Here is a 6,968-nt window from a genome sequence, read left to right as displayed (position 1 = left end):
CCTGCCCCCCCCTCCCCCGGGGCTGTGACCGGCCGCCGTCGTCGCTCTTCTCTTCCGGCGCTCACTCTCCCCTCAGCGGCCGGTCACCATCCATCGGCGGCGTGGAGAGCAGCCGCGTGGCTCGCACCCCGGAAGCGCTTACCGAGACCCGGAAGCAGCGGTGCGCGGACGCCGCTCCCGCGCGCGCGGCCCTCCCCGCCCCTCTTTGAGGTGCCGGTCTGCGAAGCCACGCGTCGCGCGAGAGCGGGTCCCGGGTTCGCGCCGCCCTCCCGCCCCACGGGGGGGATCTCCCGCCCGGGGCTCTCTCGCTGGCGGCGGCGGCGGCCCGGGCTTCCCTGTTCCCCGAGGAGCCACGAGTGGGTTTAGGCCCCTCGTTTAAGGTCGCCGTTGTGACTGGCCGTGGGTGAGGGGAGGCACGGAGGAGGACTTCACAGTCGGCGACAGTGACTAGCAGACTGCCCGGGGACCAGGCTGTACGTGTAGTAGGGACCTTCAGTCGTGTTCGCACGTAATCAAGTGCCCGCCGCTCCGCTTGGATTTCCCGCCGCGTGGGCCTCTCCCCGTGGCCCGCCGTCGTCGTGTGGATGCTTCATTTTTTTTTTTAATTTTACTTTTTTATTCATGAGAGACACAGAGAGGCAGAGACACAGGCAGAGGGAGAAGCAGGCTCCATGCGGGGAGCCGGATGCGGGACTCGACCCCGGGTCTCCGGGATCGCGGCCTGGGCGGAAGGCGGTGCTAAACCGCTGCGCCACCCAGGGATTCCCCGAGTGGATGCGTCAGATCCCAGCAGGGCTCCTGGCCGTGGCGCTGGAAACACTGGGGAGTACGCGCAGGGCATCCGGGAAAGTGCTCGCTGCCCAACCTGGCGCCAAGGTGTTGGGGGGGTGGGGGGGGTCCGGACGGCCCGACGGCCTGACCCAGGGACACCAGGGCCTGGAGGGGGCGGTGAGCACTGGGGTGAAGGACCCAGTGGTCCGCTCCTTCTAGCCACATACTTTTATTTATTTATTTTTAAAAGATTTTACTTATTCATTCATGAGAGACAGAGGGAGAGGCAGGCTCGGTGCGGGGAGCCCGACGTGGGACTCGATCGCAGCCCCCAGGGATCACGCCCGGAGCCGAAGGCAGAGGCTCAACCACTGAGCCACCCAGGTGCCCCTGGCCTCATTGTTTTAATGTCTGTAGTACTTAGGCACAGTTTGAGAAAGAATAATGTCTTTACTTTCAGAAAAAACATCAAAGACCTAGGGGCTGCTCAATATGGAGCACATATGGTCGTCTCCGAAGGCCTCGCCTGCCAAAACATGTTTCTCAGTATTTTTCTCCTTTCCTTTTTCGATCCCACTCCTCCCCCCTCCCCAATCTCTCTCTCTCTCTCTCTCTTTTTTTTCCCCAAATGGGAGGGAGCCCAGGCTCGAGTTACCCTAGGACGTGTGGGGTTCACCGGAGGCCCGTTGGCGGCTGTTTGGAGGCGATCGATGAGGCCTTTCAGGAACTGCCTCCAGCCCGGGTTGGGAACCTGGGAGATGGGCTGCAGAGCCAGGCTGGGGAGGCCCGGACTCCCCAGGACCCAGAGCCTGCCGGGGGCACAGTCCAGGCATCATCAGATACGGAGGCTGCAGGTCGCTTTTGGCATTCTATCAGCAAAAGCACGTTTTCCTGTTAGTGCTTCCTTAATGCGGTCAAGTTACACTGGCTGAATCCCCAGGCCTTATTGCTCGAATGGGGGGCACTTAAATGTTTATTGAATGAATTTTGAATGAAGGTAGTAAAGGCAATAGCCGGCAAACCACTTTTTTACTTTGCTCCAAACAAGAGTTAGTTGCACAGTTCCTCTTCTTCATTAAGTGCTATTATTGTTATTATTTACTATTACTGTGTAGACCACCGGCTCAGTTTTTCAAATTATTTAGCAGAGAGAGGGACAGGGGAAAGTTGGCTAAAAGTTCAGGCACTTTCCTTCAGGAATTTCTCAAGAAGAAATCTCAGAATGTCAGGAGTCATTAACGTGATCTAGTTCCAACTTCTGAATTTCTCTGAAGATGAACAGAGACCCAGAAAGGTGTTCAGGGCACACAGCTGGGATGGAGCTGGGGAAGGGCCCTCTTTCCCAGGCCTAGTACCCACAGGGCTCCCTACCTCACAGTACCCTCAAGGGAAGGACAAGCTGGATAATTTCCTCTCTTTTAGCTTCTCCCATTAAATGGATTCCTATCATCACCTCTGAAAAATGATATTCTCCTTCAGTAAATTTACATGTAGGGTTAGTATTAAAAGCAGGGGTAAATTCTTGGGGCTCCCATTTAAAAGAAGAAGCATGCTGTTGCCAGAACTTGCAGCTTTTTCTAATGCAATATTAATGATGGTGGGGGAAGGAAATATATCACACATGGAGCTGATTAAATATGAATCTTTATCACATCTTCCAGTGTTCGGAGGCCTTACACGACTTATACACAGAGACCAGTGGGCAAATTACCTGACAAGTGGTTTGAAAACCTGGGCTTTAGACCTGGCTTTGCCATCAACCTGCTGCATATCTTGACCAATTTTGCTGCATCTATTTCTCTTTCTCTTCTCATATATATACATATATGTATATATATGCAAACGTGTATATGTATGTATTATGCGTAGATAATAATATATTTTAATTTGTAATCTATGTGATTTATTCATAAATCCAATTTCTGTTCTTCTATTCTCTGATGTATCAACATACAGTGATCCCCTTACCCATATAGATGGAAAAACAAGAGTCAACACTAGAACCCTGCTGCTTCTTGTATTAGTATTGAGTGAATATTAAACTTGTAAAAGGGTTTCTAGCTGCTTCTGCCCTAGAAGAGCAGGGGCATTTGGAGCTGATTTCCCCATGCCTACACTGCACAGCTGGAGAGCCCTGCTCAGGAAGACAGTTCCTACTCCCTGAAGAGAATTACTGCAAATATGGGCATCCACCAGCCTCTGTGATGGGTAAGATGAGCATAGATCAATAAGGTTTAAAAAAAAAAAAATCGTAAAGTTTTTTTTTTTTTTTTTACTTTTAAGCAATCTCTACACCAATGTAGGGCTCGAACTCACAACCCTAAGATCAAAAGTTGCATGCTCTAGGCATCTGGGTGTCTCAGTCTGTTAAACATGTGTTGGGCTCAGGCCATGGTCCTGGAGTCCCGGTATGGAGCCCTGCATCCGGCTTCCTGCTTACCCCTTTCCCTCTGCTCCTCCCCTTGCTTGTGTTCTTTCTCACTCTTGACCACTCTCTCGAATAGATAAATAAAATCTTACAAATAAAAAAAGAGTTGAATGCTCCACTGACTGAGCTAGCTAGCATCACTGCCCCTCCTCTCCCAGCACAGATCAATTCTTTAGGATACTTACTTCTACTACCCATTCATCCACATTCCTCGCTCCATTTTCTCATTCAAGCCAGGAATAACCTAGGCAGAATATAATTGTCTTGGGTTCAGGAGGGTGAATTTAAAGCAGAACTGGAAGTCAGTACCATTTTACTTGGGCAGTGCTTCTCAAAACATATCCTCTCTATTGCCTTAGACTTTGAGCCCTCAAGGTCCAGTGTGACAAAGGTTATGGTTCCTCTATTGAGGAGTATAGCAGCTAGTCTTAATTTGTTTTTAGAGTCTCACATCCAACATAAACTCTAGTCAAATTTAATAATGAGATAAAATTAATAAAGCCAATGTTCACAATTATATTCAACTGATCCTTTCCCCTCACACAACAAACTCCCAAATTATCAATGTTGGGGGTAAGTGGAGAAGCTAGCAAATTATCCACCATTAAGAATAAGACAATAAAGTTGTTCTTGCTTGCTTTGGAGAAGAACTTTCTTGATGTGAGAAAATTACTTGGGGAACTGTCTGCCGTGTTGAAAATTAAGTCTAGGGCACTTTTTCCCTTCTGCCTGCCTGGCCCTGGTTGACCTTGACTAGCCTGATGCTGCCTGGTTGGCATCCAGAGTGTATCAAGGAACAGTTGTGATATGTTTTCCCTCGATATGGAGCGGGACAGGCAGTTTCTCTTCACTGAGACTGTCTTTTCCTCTGTCACCTTCCTACTGGGAACCTTGATGACGTGGGGGCTAAAAAAAATCTCACAAAGCACCAGGTTTGAGAGAATCTCCTTCAGCAGGGACTTAGGCATGTGGGAATGGGCTGTCCAGCCCAAACATCTGCTCTCCATGCCCTAGGCATGCAGAGAAAGGATGGAGCTGAAAATTCAGCCAACTGAAGGTAGACATGTCACCCCATGTGTTTAAATCCAGATGATAATGTGAATTGTTCTTTGTGGCTATAGCTGTGCAATATAGTAGAAAGAGGTCTCCTGCCACTCCTCTTAAACATCATCCTCAGGATCCTGTTTTGGACCTTTTCTTATATGAAAATCTCTCTGTGGACAATATATAATCATAATACTTAACTTCCTGAGGTCGTTACGGGGATTAAATGAGAAAATCTACTAAAAGTGCTTTCCACAGTGCCCAACACATAGCAAGTATTCAATGCATGTTAGCAGTTAGTATTTTGAACCATTCTGTGATTTCATTTGATGCCAATGACATATTTGTCAACAATTCAGACCTTTTCTTGAAACACTAGATCTGAATATCCAACCCCCTTCTGCGGGTTATTTACATATAGATGAACTTAGACTTGTAAGGCCCCCTATGTTCAAAACAGACTGAATTTCTAGTCTGTTCTCCTAGTCTCTATGAGAGACACCACCACCAATCAGGAGCTCGGGCCAGCTACCTGGTAACTGTCACCAAGTCCTCCTAAATATTTCAAATAAGTGAACCCACAACCTCCTGCCTTAGTAATGACAGATACTGAATTTTGCCTGTATCATTCCATCATTTTTCCTACTGCCAGTCTGTCCTCACAGCAGCTGGAGGGATCTTTATGTATTGCAATTTGATCATGTCATTGCCCTGCTTTAAATCTTTTGTGCATTCCCCATAGACATCAGAAAAACCCAAGTGCTAAATGTACAATGCTCTTTAGAGTCTCCTTTCTCACCACTTTCCCTTCATACCTGCTAAGTGCTGGCACTGAGGTTTTCTTTTCTTTTCTTTCTTATTTCTTGTTTTGCCTTCATGTCTTTGCACATGTTGTCTTTCTGCCCAGCATACACCACTCTCTCCTTCATCAGATTCCTGATGCTTGTCCTTCAAGATTCAGCCTGGGTGTTCACTTCTTGGAAGCCTTCACCAAGCCCCAGGCTGATTACAGAGTTTTTATCCTGAGTTTTACAGAGTTTTATAGGATTGCAATTTCTTGTTCTTCTCCACTAGGTGTGAGTTCCTTGAGGGCAGTGTGAGTAAATCTTCGATCTTTGTGGCCACAAGGCTTTCATGCCTGGCACACAGTAGGTGTTTATCACATGTTTGCTGAATATGAGAATGACCCCAAATTAGAACAAATGACTGGGGTTCTATAGATTTGTATCATCAAAATTTGGGGAAAGTTATTTTTCTGCGCCTCTGTTTCTCATTTGTTAAGATGGGAACTAACAATACCCCTAAATACCCCTAATATTGTGAGAAGTAAATGAAAAGTGAATGCAAGTCTTCTAGCACCGTAGGAAGGTCATTGTTATAATAAGGACTGACCTACATTTCCCATGCATGTATACATTTTCATACAGGGACTTAATGCGTACCTACTGTACGGATCCACATTTCTGCGTTTGTGCACCTGTGTGGTTACATGGAAAAGCAATTTCCAAACATACCTTTCCCTATTTATGTGTTTGGATATAATGAACCCCCCAATTAGCAGCCATTCTGTGGATTCATTATATCTAAACACACAACTACAAACAGTGCAAATTTATAGAACACCGAATGGGTAATTATAGCCCCTTCCTCTTTTTACTATGACTATTCTGTACCTTCGTACTAAAACGGTAACATTGAAGCACTTTCCCGCTAGGCTTTCATTTTATTTTTACGTGGGTCACTCGGAGCAGTCATTGATGGTATTGTTTTCCTCATTCTGCACGTGAACAAACGGAGGCACAGATGATTCATTAGCTAGCATGCTTGCTTTCCAATGTTGCAACAGAGTGGAGGTCAGAACCCTAGGATGCCGTTTCTCCTGTCTTCTTTCTTTTTCCACGAGTTGGTGTAGAAAGTTTGCGCAGAATGAGTGATGATACGACCGAGCCAGAGCTGACCAGTGTGTAAACCGTCCAGTGCTTATGTACGACGATGCTCTCAGTTGTCAGTTATCTCTGCACACTGGACCTGCCCTAAATGTGGAATCCGCTATTCTCACATCAGTTCCCGATTTTTTCAATTCCCGGCAGGGTAATTGCCTCTCCTTCCGTACCGCGCAGTTGCCAGCTGCCCGGCCGCCCGGGGGGCTTTGAAGTGGGAGGCGCAGCGGGGCTCTGTAGGCGCCGCCCGAGGCCGCGCTGGAGAGGAGCGCGCGGGGGCTTCTTCCACTGCGTCCACCTCCGGGTCCCGTTCCCCTTTAACAAGCCAGGTGGCGCCACCTCCCAACCCCTGCTGGAGCTGGGGGGTCTTCCCGCCCGGGGCGGGGTCGGGAGGAGAGGGAGCACGAGCTCAGCCTCAGGCGGGAGCTTCGCCCTGCGCCCCGCGCCTCCGGCCCCGCGCCCTCGGCCCTGCGCCCCCCGCCCCGGCCCCGCGCCCTCGGCCCTGCGCCCCGCGCCCTCCCCTCCGCTCTGCGCTCTCGCGTCTGCGGGGAGGGACACGTGCTTTGCTCTTCTTCCGCGCCCCTCGCACGATCCCGGCAAGCCCAAAGGGAAACGGGGTGTCCTGTGTGCCACATGCAGCTTGGGGAACGGAAATCATTAAAGCCGTGAGGTTTCCTGGCTCTTCGCGGTGTTTACGGTGGGTTTTGATTTGGGGAAGGAGAGCGAGGAAAGGTTAAGGCCGGTTCCAATCTGCCGGCAAGCTGCGTCTGTCTGTGCAGCAGATG

This window comes from Canis lupus, chromosome 24, assembly GCF_048164855.1.
Source record: "Canis lupus baileyi chromosome 24, mCanLup2.hap1, whole genome shotgun sequence".
Classification (NCBI taxonomy): Eukaryota; Metazoa; Chordata; class Mammalia; order Carnivora; family Canidae; genus Canis; species Canis lupus.
Note: the sequence above shows the minus strand (reverse complement) of the source record.